The following is a 14,778-nucleotide window of genomic DNA, read 5'->3' on the forward strand; positions in this document are numbered from 1 at the left end:
CGGTGCCGACTCTCCCCCTCGGTGCCTCGGCACGGATCACTTCGGCTCCGTCCTCGGGGTCGATGCCCTTGGCCTCCGCGTCGGAGATACCTCCGCGTTCTTCGGAACCAGGGGATTCCTCGGCTCGGGGTCCGGGGCCCTTCGACCTCATGAGGAAGGTATTGTCTTCTCAGACAACCACGTCAGCAGAAGCAACTTCTCCCTCCCGTAAAGGTCCGTTGTCTACTTTTGCACCCACGACTACACATAAGCGTAGAGCACCAGTGTCTCAGCCACTCCCAGAGGGAGCCCCTTCTTCCTCGGAGGCCTCATCGGATGCCCCTCCTGATGACGTTCCGAGGAAAAAATTGTGCAAGGGGAGGCACTTAGATTCTCCACAAGAATCTTTAACATCGGATACTGACTTAGATGAGTCAGAAGGGTCCCCAAAATCACCCTCGGAGGATGTCTCCTTTGCTGACATCCTGGAGATCCTGAAGCAGAGAGGTGATTGGCAGGCCCTACCCCCTTCTGAGGATGAGTCGGTTCTGCTGAAGGCATTTGGTGCTCGCCCTTTCTCCTCCTGGGTCACTCCACCCTTCGAGTTAATGGAGTTAATTGCTCGAAGGGCGTGGGAGGCACCTGACACAGTGGAGCCAGTTCCCAGGAAACCTAACAAATATATAACTGCCCCTCAGGACAAGTCATACCTTACTAAGGGAGTTCCAGTGAACGCTATGGTGGTGGCTGCAGCCACTAAAAAGGAGATGTCCGAATCTTCCTCGTCTGTCCATCCCCCTAACAGAGACTCTAGGACCATGGACAGAGATGGGAAGCGCATTTTCAGTTCAGCGACTTTTTCCATGCGATCGCTGAACTACTTGACACACTTCACACGATTACAGAGGGATCTAGTCAAGGAGTTGGGAGATACCCTCCAGGGTAATACAGATGCTGCTGTCTCGGATAAGGTTACAGCACAGCTCAATACCCTTACGTCTATTGTGAACTCGTCCATGAGGCTCATCTCGTATGCGTCTGAAGGGTCGAGTAGGGCTGCAGCTTCAGCGATTGCTCTTCGTAGACAATCCTGGATGCGGCTGTGCTCCTTTGCGGAAGCCTTCAAGTCTTCCTTTACTAACTCCCCCTTCGATGGTGCCACTCTTTTTGGCCCCAAAGTAAAGGAGACCCTAACCCGGTGTGAGCAGGAGGGAAAGACTCTGTCTGCTGTCGGAGTCTATTTTTCCACCCCATCCAGACCGTACCCCAAAGGGCAACGAGGTGGAAAGATGTGGTTTCGTAAACCCCAGGGTTCTTTCCCAGGCACACAGGGTGATGCCCCCCTCAGAGGCAGAGGAGGGGGCAGAAATGGAAGACGCCGCCCTGGTGGCAGAGGGGGTCCGCAGAACCAAGGTGACGGGGATACCATCCCTGGGAAGCCTTTCCAGCACTCCTGAGAGGAGGCCCGACTGTCCTGCTCTGGTGGCAGTCGGGGGTCGCTTGGCTTTATACTCTCAGGCCTGGCAAAGCCTTACTTCAGACAACTGGGTAAAAAGCATTATTGCCAGAGGTTACAAAGTTCCTTTTGTATTTGCCCCATTACCACAAAAAAGATTCCCAGATGTACCACCCCATCTGCGAAAACCTGCAGCTATAGAAATCTCAAAGCTGCTAGAAAGAGTCATCCAGCCAGTCCCGGCGGACCAAAGAGGATCCGGAACTTACTCAAGGTTCTTTTTAGTCCCAAAAAAGACAGGGGACTGGAGGCCAATTCTGGACCTAAGCACTCTCAATACATTTGTGAAGAAAGAAAAGTTCCGGATGGTCACGCTTCAATCGATCCTTCCGTTTTTACAGAAGGACGACTGGATGTGCTCAATAGATCTCAAGGACGCCTACTACCACATCAAAATGGCCAGTGTGTCCAGAGATCACATGCGCTTCCGGCTGGGAGCCAGCCACTTTCAGTTTCGGGCCCTGCCCTTTGGTCTAACCTCAGCCCCCAGGGTTTTCACCAAATGCATGGCAGTGGTAGCGTCTCACTTGAGACGCCTAGGATTCCGGGTGTTTCCATATCTGGACGACTGGCTCCTTACTGCCACCACTGAGCGTCAACTGATACAGGTCAGGGACTACACAATCAGCCTTTGTGCTCATTTAGGGATTTCGATAAATTTCGAAAAATCTGCGTTACAGCCCTCGCAGCATATTTCATTTATAGGGGCAGATCTAGATACCCGTTCTTTGCTACTAAAACTCCCCGCCACAAGAATAGCTTCCCTGCAAGAACACGTATCTCTCCTGCTATTGTCCAAAAAGTCCCCAGCCAATCTAGTCCTGAAAGTCTTAGGGCTCATGTCAGCTTCCCTCATTGCAGTTCCCATGGGGAGGCTACACATGAGAGTTCTTCAATGGCTGCTGTTCGCACAGTGGTCGTTCCAGCAGTTACCGCTGACACACGAGATTCACATAACGAATACCTGCAAAACACACCTGTCTTGGTGGTTACAGAATCACAACTTCTTCAGCGGCCGACCATTTGTGTTACCCAAACCAACATTCACAGTGACCACGGACGCTTCCCTGATAGGGTGGGGGGCATCTTTCAGGGACAGACAGTCCAAGGCGAATGGTCCAGCATAGAGTACAACCTGCACATAAATGTTCTAGAGATGAGGGCAGTGTTTCTAGCGTTGCAACACTTCTCCCCCCTTCTACCTCTAGGGACTATTGCAGTACAGACGGACAATATGTCCGTAGTTTGGTACATAAACAAACAGGGAGGAACCAAGTCTTACCAGTTGTACAGAGAGGCCATGAGAATTTGGCAATGGGCAGAGTCCACGGGTCGCTTTCTAATAGCAACGCACATCCCGGGGTTATCCAACGTCATAGCGGACAGGTTGAGCAGAGCCATCCTGTTACCTCACGAGTGGTCCCTCAATCAGAAAGTGGCGGAAAGGATTTTCCGCAAATGGGGCCAGCCTTGCTGCGATCTGTTTGTGTCTCCAATAAACACCAAATGCAGAAGCTACTTTGCCCTTTTGCCCCCGCCAGGGGATGTCCCCAGGGACGCTCTGATTCACGATTGGCCCCCGGGTCTCCTATATGCGTTCCCTCCTATGCCACTGATCCCGAAATTTCTTCAGAAAGCCAAAGACCAGGAGAGGACTATAATTCTCATTGCCCCATTCTGGCCTCGACAGATTTGGTTCCCCTTTCTTCAAGCCCATCAAATACAGGAGCCTTGGATTCTGGACCCAGTGCCAGATCTGCTGACTCATTCGTCAGGAGCTCCTCACCCGTCGCTTCTATCCCTCAAGTTAGCAGCCTGGCTGCTCCGCTTCCCTACTTAGCCAGGTCTGATCTTCTTTCTCCGGCGGTTCAGAACATTCTGGTCGCCTGTCATAAGGCTTCCACTACTAAGATCTATTCTAGTAAGTGGAAACGTTTAAATCTACTGGGACTACACAGCATTTGGATCCTTTAGTAGCCCCCTTAAACAAGATTTTGGAATTCCTGTCCATTCTGTTTCACCAAGGAGCATCTACTGCCACTTTAAAAGTTCAGTTGGCCGCTATTTCCAACTTTCACATAGGAGAAAACTGAGTTCCTATTATGGCTCATAGGCTTTGTAAGGCCTTCATGAAAGGGTCTTTTCATCTCAGACCAACAGTTAGGTCACCTACAGCTCCTTGGAATCTAAATTTACTTTTGTCCCAGTTGATTTTACCACCTTTTGAACCAGCTTCTTCCTGTTCCTTAAAGTTCTTGTCCTGGAAATCTCTTTTCCTAGTAGCTATCACTTCAGCCAGACGAATATCAGAACTTCAGGCACTTTCCATCAAACAGCCGTATTTAATTTTTCACCCTGACAGGGTATCATTACGCACCAATCCTTCCTTTCTCCCTAAGGTCTGTTCGGTTAACAACATTAATCAATCCATTGAGCTCCCTACATTTTTCAAAAACCACTCCAACAAGCTGGAATATATGTTACACAAATTGGATGTTCACAGACAACTCAGATTCTACCTGGATAGAACTAAGGACCATAGGAAAGCGGACCAACTCTTTATATCCTTTGCGGTCAACAAAAAGGGCATGGCAGTGACGAAGCGTACACTTTCTAAATGGCTAACTGATTGTATAACCTTCGTGTATTCTGCTTCAAACCAGATTTTGCCCACCAAACCAAAGGGACATTCTACTAGGTCAGTCTCCACATCTCTGGCTCATGCGGCTCGTCTGCCATTGGACACTATTTGTGCAGCCGCCACTTGGTCTAAACCGCATACATTCATCACTCATTATAAAGTTGATAAGACTTCCAGGGATAGAGCATCTTTTGGTTCCACTGTGCTCAGGAACGTTCTTCCATGAGTCACTCAGGGTAACGGAGCTAGGGACGCTACCCATGTGTAAGAACAAACGGCGAGATTGAACACTCTCATATAAAGAAGTTATGTCCTTACCATAACGTTCCATGTGGAGTGTTCATCTCGCCTTTGTTGTTACATCCCCACCCTCCCACCCTTAGGTCTGGAAGAACGTATGGATTTAGAAGTCTGGTCTGTTTGTCTCCCACTAGTGGTCTCTCTGTTGTTTCTACTGGCTTGAGCTAGTTTCCGCTCCTTATGTGTACTTATGTATTCCTTTATTATTGATTATCTTTGTTATTGCTGGATCTTGTATTGGTTGCAAACTAGATCTGAGGTAGAGGCAGAGGGAATTGTGGGAGGTAGGTTGGTCTCTAGCTTCTCCTAGATGCAGAGCTTTGCTAAGCGGCCGACTCGGAGCCGAGGATCGGCTCCGACACCCATATGTAAGAACAAAGGCGAGATGAACACTCCACATGGAACGCTATGGTAAGGACATAACTTCTTTTTCTACCCAGCTGACCCCACTATGTTCTCCCTCACTAACTCCTCGATGAGGTTAATCCCCCGTGCTGCGGAAGGTACCTCACAAGCGGCTGGTTCAGGCATAGCCCGCAGGAGACATGCCTGGATGAGGCTGTGCAGGTTTAGGGACCTCTATAAGGCGTTGATCATTAATGCCCCCTTTGATGGTTCTTCCTTATTTGGGCCGTCAGTAAAAAGAGACAGTCACCCACAGTGAACAGGAAGGCAAGACCTGATCTGCCATAGGGATCAAGTTTTCTTCCCCCTAGCGGACCTTCTGCAGGAACCAACCGAATGGGAAGAAGATGTAGTTCTGTAAGTCCCAAGGACCTTTTCATATTTCGCAGGATGAATCCTTTTCTAGAGGCAGAGGGAGAGGATCCAGTGGTAGACATCGCACCAGAGGGAGAGGATGTCCACAAAATCAGGACTTCATGCAACCTTTCTCTGACGAGCCCTTTCAGCGCTCCCAAAGTGCTGCCCGGCTGTCGTACTCTGGAGGCAGTCAGGGGCAGACTCTCATTACACCAGAAGCCTGGGCAAGCATAACAAGCGACACCTGGGTGTTAAATATAATTTCCAAAGGTTACTGGATTCCTTTTTCCCTTCTTCCCAGTTCAGAAACGTATGTCAGTGATATGTCCCCCCAGTCAGGGGGAATGTGCCCTTCTAGTAGTTCAAAAACTTCTAGATGAAAGAGTCATCCAGTAGGTCCTAACTGAACACGTAGGATGCAGAACTTACTCGCACTTCTTTTTGGTGCCTGAGAAAACAGGGGACCTTCGACCCATCTTGAATCTGAGCAGTTTGAATTTATTCATAAAGAAGTCACAGTTCTGCATGGTTACAGCACAGTCCACCCTGCCGCTTCTACTCAAGGACGACTGGATGTGCTGTGTAGATCTCCAGGACTCGTACCATCATATCAATATAGACAAGTGCTCCAGGAGATTTCTGCACTTCAGGCTGGGGGCCAGTCATTACCAATTCAGAGCACTGCCCTTTGGCCTCATCACTACCCCTGGGTGTTCATCAAATGCATGGCAATGGTTGCAGCTCACCTTCATCTGTAGGGATTCAAGGTGTTTCCTTACCTGGACAATTGGCTGCTAACGCCACCTACAAGGCATCAACTGCTTCTGGCTATCCGGGTTATGTTGCACCTGTTCCGTTGACTAGGAGTCGCAGTGACCACAGCGAAATCCAAGATGGTGTCTGTACAGAACATTGAATTCATAGAAATGCAGACAACTACCCCCCAGAGAATAAGGTCCTTCAGACAACAGGTTCAAATTTTGCAAGGCACCCCGACGCCTACAGCTCGACTGGTCCTTATGGCCCAAGGATCCATGTCAGCTGCCATTCTTCTAGTACCCCTAGCCAGGTTCTTCATGCGAGTTCTGCAGTGGACCTTAGCAGTACAGTGGTCTATTCGAAATTTGTGCAACAGTGACTTGATGCGCAGCTCATACCTTGGTATTTCACTGTAAGCTGGACACTATTTCCAGAAACAGAGTATCCTTTGGTTACGCGGTGCTCAGGCATATTCTTCTTTGAGGTCCTCCCAGGGTTTGTGTAGCTGGGGACTCTGACCCATTTGTGATGCATAATAGAATTGACATCATCAGATTAGAAGTTATGCACTTGGCATAACTTGGCATCTGTGTTGTCCGGTTTCATTATGCATCACATCCCCCCCTGCTTTTTACAGCTGAGAGCAATATTAAGGATAAGGGAACCCACTGGTTCCTAGTTTGCACTCCGGATGGTTGCTTTCTCTGTCTGTTCAGTACTGTGGTGCTGACTATATTTAGGAAGGAACCCACTGGTTCGTAGTTTGCGCTCCGGTTGGTTGCTTTCTCTGTCTGTTTAGTACTATGGTGCTGACTATATTTAGGAAGGAACCCACTGGTTCATAGTTTGCACTCTGGTTGGTTGCTTTCTCTGTCTGTCTAGTATTATGGTTCTGACTGTATTTAGGAAGGAACCCACTGGTTCTTAGTTTGCACTCTGGTATTTTTCTGTCTGTCTAGTACTGTGGTTCTGACTATATTTTGGAAGGGGCAGCTGACTCAGTCTGAGGGTTTGAAGAGGAGTGAGGCATTATGAGAGAGGAAGAAGTTTAAGGGTCAGATTGTATGTCTGGAAGAAATGGCCAAGTGGGATCCGAGGACCCATTAGTGATGCATAATGAAATTGGACAACACAGATGCCAAGTTATGTTAAGTACATAACTTCTATTTTACCCTATCTATTTTTTTTCTTTCTTTATTAAGGTTATGTTTGCCCTAGGTTTTAGTTTCTATTTTCTGCGTCCCTCTTAAAAGTGCAAGTAATTTCCATTACATTTCATTGCTGCCACTGGAGTTTCTCGTCCATTCCCCTTCTTTCACCTGCTATTGCAGTCTTCTGCTGTTGAACCAGAGTAGTTATTTTTTTTGACCCCATCTCTGAGGCCAGAACTGTACCCCTCCAACTGCCTGATCTGTGGAAAAATTGGTGAAAGAAAAGCTGTCACCATGCCACTGCCACCTTTTGATGGACTCTGGTACCCACTGGGACCCCTCCAGTATTCACTTCTGACCCCAAACTGACCATTGATTTACCTTTCGTCCTTTCTTGGCATAGTCTGTCACTGGCCACCAGGTCATACCTTTAGTCACATTTATCTATCTTCAACCTCCCCTTTCTCTTGTCTCCCATTCTTCATTCTGTTCCCTATTGTTTTCTTTAAATGCCTTCCCTTAGCTTCTCCAGAAATACTGCCTTAACCTTACATTTTCCTGTTCCACTTTGTATTATTTATGACTTTTGTGTCCCATCCTTCCGTCCCTTGATGCGTGGAGGCTTTGATGGGGAGAATGTTTTGGTTGCTTACCTCTTCATCCCCCCCCCCCCATTAGTCCAGGGCTGCTCTGCCTGACTATGTTCCTATCACTGGACTTCAGTCCAGAACATTATAGTTGACCCCAGTGACTGCAAGCCAAACCTTTTCCACTTCTACTCTATATTTTGGCTTTTTATTCCCTTTTCCTGTGTATACAGCTGCTGTTTAGTCCTGAAGTACCTAAGCTTTAACAGTTCCCACTGAAAATATGTTTTTATACTTTGTCCAAGTCACATGGAATGTTTTGGCTATAGTTATCCTCTTTGCCGGCCTAAGTAATGCTTCTCACGCAACCTTTCCTGTGAACAGTTCCTTGGATAGCTTCTAGAAATGGTACCCATGTCTACAGTCTCACTTTTAAGAAATCTTTCATTAACTCTTCCACTTATTTTGGCACCCTTTTAATTCTTAAATTTTCTCTTTGCACTATTCTTCAAGTTATTTGTTTTCCAGTGTAATGACTCCCTGTATTTTTGGGCTTCGTGCAAGGCCATGTACTAATTGTAGAGTATCCCAGCTGTTTTGTCCCTATCATTTTGCTGTTATATTTTTTCCTTAAAATACTAACAGCAGAGTCAGATTGGCTACTTGAAAGCAAGGCATGTTTATGTTGGTTATAAAGTACTTTCAACCTTAACAATCTTGTCATTGACACTGCCATCAGTGCCAGATACTTCGACCTCCAACTTCATGATCCCAGGGTTTTATCATCAATATTAAGGTGCGAGTCCTTGGGGCCACACTTGTCCCTATTTTGTGTAGGTAGTCTATCCCATCCTGATGCTTGGCCTTGCAAGATGGTAAGCTTGAATATACCATCAGTGTTAACCTCAGTGCCAGTGACCACTTCAGTCATCTGGGTCAAAGGGAGACCATTGACCACTTGATGTTAAACCTGTTGATTGAAAAGGATTCACTGTTACTGACCTTGACAGTGTAGGCTTCACTGCCTGGGCCCCCTCCGAAATGGATGTCGACCAGTGTTCCACCAGTGGGATCATATATAATAGCATTGATATTTAGTGATTCCATCCCAGCTTAGTTACCAGCTGTTGGCAGGCCAACTCCAGTAGTTATAGATTCAGCTGGGCCTAGGGCTTCCTCCTGAGTTTTGGAATCTTCCCTTGTGATGGTTCCAAGGAAAGCAGATGGAAGGGAAAGCATTTAAAATTCACCTCCCGAGTCTTCCCCAGATGACCTCAAGTTTGGGGAATTCCTAGAAATAATTCTGGTGAACGCAGAATTGGCCCCAGATACTCCATCTGAATATAATCTTATGCTGAAGGAGGCCTTTCAGCAGCCCAAGAGTTCTGCTTGGTGGTTGTCTCGTCCAACAGAATTTTTTATGTATTCTTATTAGACCTGTCCACCAACAGTTTGGCTTTTTGAAGGATAAAGACTGTCTTTTTAATCTGACAAACTTTTTCAAAAGGGTTACAGAGGCTGTAGATGGCCATGCAGTGTAAGTGGAGTATCCTGACTTGGCCAGTGCCATTGACATCATTCCCTGTGCTGTCATCAAACAAAAGATCAGATGTCATCAATTTTCATTAATTCCTCAACACATGGGTTCTTATCCACCACACTGATCTGACTCGTCCATTACTCTAGCTCGTGGTCACCAACAAACTCTTGAGCTCCTTTCCTACCCGTAATGCACTATGCCTAACCATTTGCCCTTTTCACAACTAGTTGTGGTTGACTGCAGGTCTCTGGCTAAATCGTTCAGATAAGTGAATACTCTGTAAAATATTAATCTGAAGTTGTATTCATTTGGTCTTCAACCTGCGTGACCTGTGGATATCAGATCCGTCCTAGGAGCCAGCTCAGCGGTATACTCCAGCCTTGGAGCCAAAAACTGAGCTCCTCCTCTCCTACCCATAATGCCTCACTTCCTCATCTGAACATCCACAGGGTCCATCATTGAGCTTCCTCCAGGGATTTTTCAGTGCATCTGTTTCATTGTTAATCTCTTTCTTATATCTCCTGCCTGTCTTTAGTTCATTAAAAAAAAAAAAGGAATAATGTAAAAATAGGATCGTTTTTGTAAAAGTAGAAGTAGGGTCTCTTTCTCTTTCCCTCTTCTCTGTTGGGTTTATAGTTCTTGGTGTCCTGCCATGGCCAATCCTAAGCTAGCAGGCTTTAAGAAGTGCATAGAGTGCAAGCATAAAATTCCACCTTCTAATGCCCACATTCTGTGCTTGTTTTGTCTAGGTGTGGCCCACTTAGATTCCTCCTGATGTTCTTCGTGTTTCACTGTTGCAGTCATTTGGGTAATCATGCTTGCAGGTTGCCCTCAGTCGGCCTGAATTCCAAAGTCCTGGGTCCTGCTTCGGCTGCTGTCGCCCCTTCCCTGACGGCAAGGTCATCAGGGGTATAAAAGAAGCAGCCGACGCAATTTTCTTTAGTCTTTTTTGCCGTGCAGTGCCCAAAGCAGAATAAGTTTGCAAGTGCCGGTCAGCCTACTCCTGAGATTTTCGTGTTCGAGTTTCAGATCCGAAGTCTTCAATAAAGCGAAGTACCCTGTTGGGGAAACTTTTTTTCTTGCTCCAGACCGATGTCAGAAAAAGTAAATAATTGTATTTCTTGTGGAAAGCAAATACCTCATAAGGACTTTCATTCTTACTGTATTCCTTGCCTAGGCCATGAACAACGTTTCTGGTTGTCGGTTTTGTGCTAGATTTAACCAACGCACTATTAAGCATCTGTATGATTTTGCTTTAAACTATTTTGGACGCTGGTTTAATTATCCAGATATGTCATCGGATAGTCATCCGACTACCGGAGTTCACAAAAAACGCAAGGAAAAGGAGAGAGATAGACAACCGAGGCCCAAAACCGATGACAAAGCTTCTCCTAAGCCAGTCGCCGGTTCTCAGTGAGGCACTTTCGCAGCCCCTGACACCCGCTACTTTAGAGTTGCAGGCTGCTACTGACTCCCACGTGGAGTCTGCTATGCAGCTGGAAACTCAAGGTATTGGATCCTCGGATGCTATTCCTTCAGATGGGTCCGGAGCCGCTGAGCAGGCACCGGCTTCTGAGGGTGTATTCAGACCTAGACATCTTTACATTAAACCAACTTCAGCTTCAAAGGCAAAGACTAAAGCACCTTCTAATGCAAAGAAACAAACTCAAGAGCCACGTGGACAGGCCTCTATGCCCAAAAAACAGATGCTCAAAATGGCCGAAGACTTCATTACCTTTATCCGGGGTACCAATCCCCCTCCAGATAAGAGGCTTAGGCAAGAGACTGACTATGACTCTTCAGATCAGCTTTCTGTTTCTTCTGATTTCTCTTCTGATCATGAATATTCTCTTCCCCCCCATGAGGATTCTGATGCTGAAGAATGTATACCTTCAGCTTCTCCTCCAGAGGACTGTTCTTTTGAGGAAACCTTGCATACCATGAGGGAGCATTTCCACTGGGAGAGCCAATATTTTTCAGAATCTAAAAAGAGGCTCAGGGATTTCCTTTTACTACCTCAACACAGGCCACTAGCCATTCCACTTGTGTTAGACATTGTAGATGATGTGTTTTCGGAGTCTAGTCTTACCCCTGACTCCTTACCTCCAGCTCCTGTTAAACTTGACAGATATTACAAGGTTCCTGACTCTCATAAATTCCTTTTTAAAAACCCTGCTGCAGACCCAGAAACTATTTCACAGGGTCCCAAAGGAGTTAAGGCTTCCGCAGCAAAAAAATGTACCCCCTCTGACAGAGATTCCAGGGCACTGGATGGATGGGGAAAAAGTTTACACATCTGTTACCTTGGCTATAAGGGCCTTAAATTGTCAGTTTCATATGCTCAAATATCAACAACATGTCATGGCATTGCTTAAACAGAAAATGTTGTTAAACTCTGAATGTGCAAAACAAGGAAATGCAAGATTTATTGCATGCAGCTGAACAAGTTGGAAAGCATACTTTGCACTGTGGTTTTGATTCTTTGGAGGCCTCCTGCAGGGTCGCAGTTACGGGTCCTGTAATTAGGAGGCATGCTTGGTTAAAGGAACAAAATCAGCCTGATCATGTCAAAGTTAAATTATTAGATGCACCTTTACAGCATGATGCATTGTTTGGTGTTAAGGCAGAAGAGGTGTTAAAGAAAATGGAGGACCAAGCTAAATCTATGCAAACTGTCAAAGATTTTTTTACAAGTACAGCCCCCTAGGTTTAGTAGACACTGGCCTACAAAAAATTGGTCCTTTCCTATGTCAGACAGACCACAAAGGGGCAGATCCAGATGCCCTAGAGGCAGATCCCAAGCACAAGGTTCATACAGGTCAAAGCAATGCGGTGCTTCTACCTTCAGAGTTGGAGAAGATAAATCACAACCATACAGGAAACAGTCCCAATGACTTCCCCCTGCCTACACCAAGCACTTATCTCCTGGCAGCGCCATTAGGGGGAAAATTAGCATTTTTTCTCAAAATTGGTACATTATAACCCGGGACAAGTGGGTTCGTGTCACAAGCCTACAAGTTCCATTTCCATACCCTGCCAAAGGCAAACGGCTGGCCAGATCTGCCAAAAAATCAATGGGCAGAGGCACAAAAACAAGTCTCATCCCTCATGGACATGGGGCCATTCAACAAGTGCAAGAGCGGGGACAAGGATTTTACTCAAGACTGTTCTTGGTACCCAGAAAGGACAAGGCCTGGAGACCAATACTGGACCTATCTATTCTGAACACATTCCTGGATATACCAAAATTCAAGATGTTGACTTTGCAACAGCTTCTGCCCATGCTGGGCAAGAACGCTTGGCTTGTGACTTTAGACCTAAAAGAGGCATACCTGCATGTCCCAGTCAGACAATTATGCAGAAGATACCTCAGATTCAAGGCTGGCTCAATGCGTTACCAATTCTCTGCACTGCCCTTTGGCTTATCTACTGCACCCAGAGTCTTTACAAAGTGCCTGGCACCAGTAATTGCATTCTGCAGACAAAGAGGAATACAAATATATCCTGACTTGGACAACTGTCTAATTCAAGCAGAGAACAAGGACATTCTTCTACAGCATCTGGCGTTTATGAAAAGACTTCTAACATGCCTAGGGTACACAGTCAACGAAAAGAAATCAAAACTAGTACCCTCTCAAGAGCTAATATTCCTGGGTGCAAGCTTAAATACAACTGCCCAGATGGCTTATCTCATGCCAGACAAAGGCAACTGACTACCTATGTCAATATTTTGGCAACAAAGGTCCAGTTATCTGCAAGAAAAATTCTTCAGGCTTTGGGCTTCATGGCATCCTGCATCCTACTAATTCCATATGCAAGACTGCATATGTGGAAACTTCAGTGGTACCTAAAAAGTGTTTGGGCTCAACATTGCCACAGCCTGGAAACAATGATTATTCTCATTCCCTGCCTGCAACAGGAGTTTCGATGGTGGGCAAAGGCTTGTCACCAAAACAAGGGACAGCCATTCACATTACCCCCAGCCAGGCAGACACTAACAACGGATGCATCAGATTATGCCTGGGGGGCCCACATGGCAGGAAGATGCATTCAGGGCACATGTTCCTCAAACCAAACGCATCTACATATCAATCAAAAAGAGATGCTAGCTGTTCAAAATGCCCTAACAGCCTTCAAGAACCTACTTCATCCAGGACAACTACTGATAAAGACAAGACAACACCACGGTCATGTATATAAACAAGCTGGGGGTACACATTCTTACCCCCTTTGCAGATTAGCCATGACTTTGTGGGACACAGCATTGACTTACCAAGTGCATCTGCAGGCACAATTCCTGCCAGGAAAGGAAAATACTCTGGCAGACTAACTAAGCAGAAACCTCATGGATCCCCACGAGTGGCAGCTGGGTCCACAAGTCTTCAGCATGATAACAAGGAAATGGGGATGCCCGGACATGGATCCTCCCCTCACAACTATCAGCTAAAAAGATTCTGCACAAGGACTTATCACAGACAAGCATGGAAAGTGGACGCCCTATCACTATATGCCTTTCCCCCACTGCCTCTCCTCCCCAAGGTACTCCTAAGGTTCAGACAGGAGAAGCCACAGATGATACTGGTTGCCCCAGACTGGCCCCGCCAGTACTGGTATCCAATCCTAAGGAACTTGTCTCAATGCCCAGCTTGGACCTTACCTCAAATACCTCATCTACTGTCCCAGCAAACAATCATATCCTGCACAGCCAACACAGGACTTTAAACCTGGCAGCATGGCGGATAACGTAGTTCTACAAAACACACCTCTCAGTAAAGCTGTGATGGATGTCATTTTGGAAGCCAGAAGGCCTAGTACTAGAAAATCTTATGCTGGAAAATGGAAGAGATTCTGTGCTTGGAACCAGGCACAAGGAACTGATACAGCTGTGCCAAATATTCCTCAGATTTTGCAATACTTAACTGAGATGCTGGACAAAGGCCTATCTTTTTCATCTATTAAAATTCACGCCTCTGCCATTTCGGCTCATTACAATACAGAGCCACCAATCTTTTCTCATCCCTTATTAAAACAGTACTTTAGAGGAGCCAAAAATTGAAGGCCTCCAATGAGATCACCAATGCCTGCATGGGACCTCAACTATGTTTTGGAAAAACTCACCCTGCCTCCTTTTGAGCCAGCTGCTACAGCTGATATAAAGTTTTTATCTTGGAAAACTGCTCCTAGCAATAACTTCTGCAAAACGAGTTTCAGAGCTACAGGCACTCATGGCTGTGGAACCTTTTATCGTTTTTTATCCAGACAGGGTCTCTCTGAGGACAAACCCAACATTTATGCCTAAAGTGGTGTCCAGTGTGGCTCTTAACCAAACTATTCATCTGTCAACTTTTTGTCCAAATCCACAGAACAAGGGTGAGAGAACTCTGCATTCTTTGGATGTACACAGACAGCTTAGATTCTACTTGGACAGAACCAAAGTTTTCAGAAAGACAAAGCAATTACTAGTGACATATGCTGCAGGATCACAAGGAAAGGCTATCTCAAAGCAGACTATTTCAAAGTGGATAGGCCACTGCATTTGTTTC

The 14,778-nt window shown here is 46.3% G+C and overlaps 1 protein-coding gene across 1 annotated transcript in view; it reads left to right on the top strand.

Moving 5' to 3' along the window:
- Positions 1-14,778, top strand: part of RRP9 (ribosomal RNA processing 9, U3 small nucleolar RNA binding protein) — a gene marked incomplete in the record, with an annotated part of 550,676 nt that overhangs the window by 500,897 nt on the left and 35,001 nt on the right.

This window comes from Protopterus annectens, chromosome 7.part0, assembly GCF_019279795.1.
Source record: "Protopterus annectens isolate FY-2018-M chromosome 7.part0, PAN1.0, whole genome shotgun sequence".
Classification (NCBI taxonomy): Eukaryota; Metazoa; Chordata; order Ceratodontiformes; family Protopteridae; genus Protopterus; species Protopterus annectens.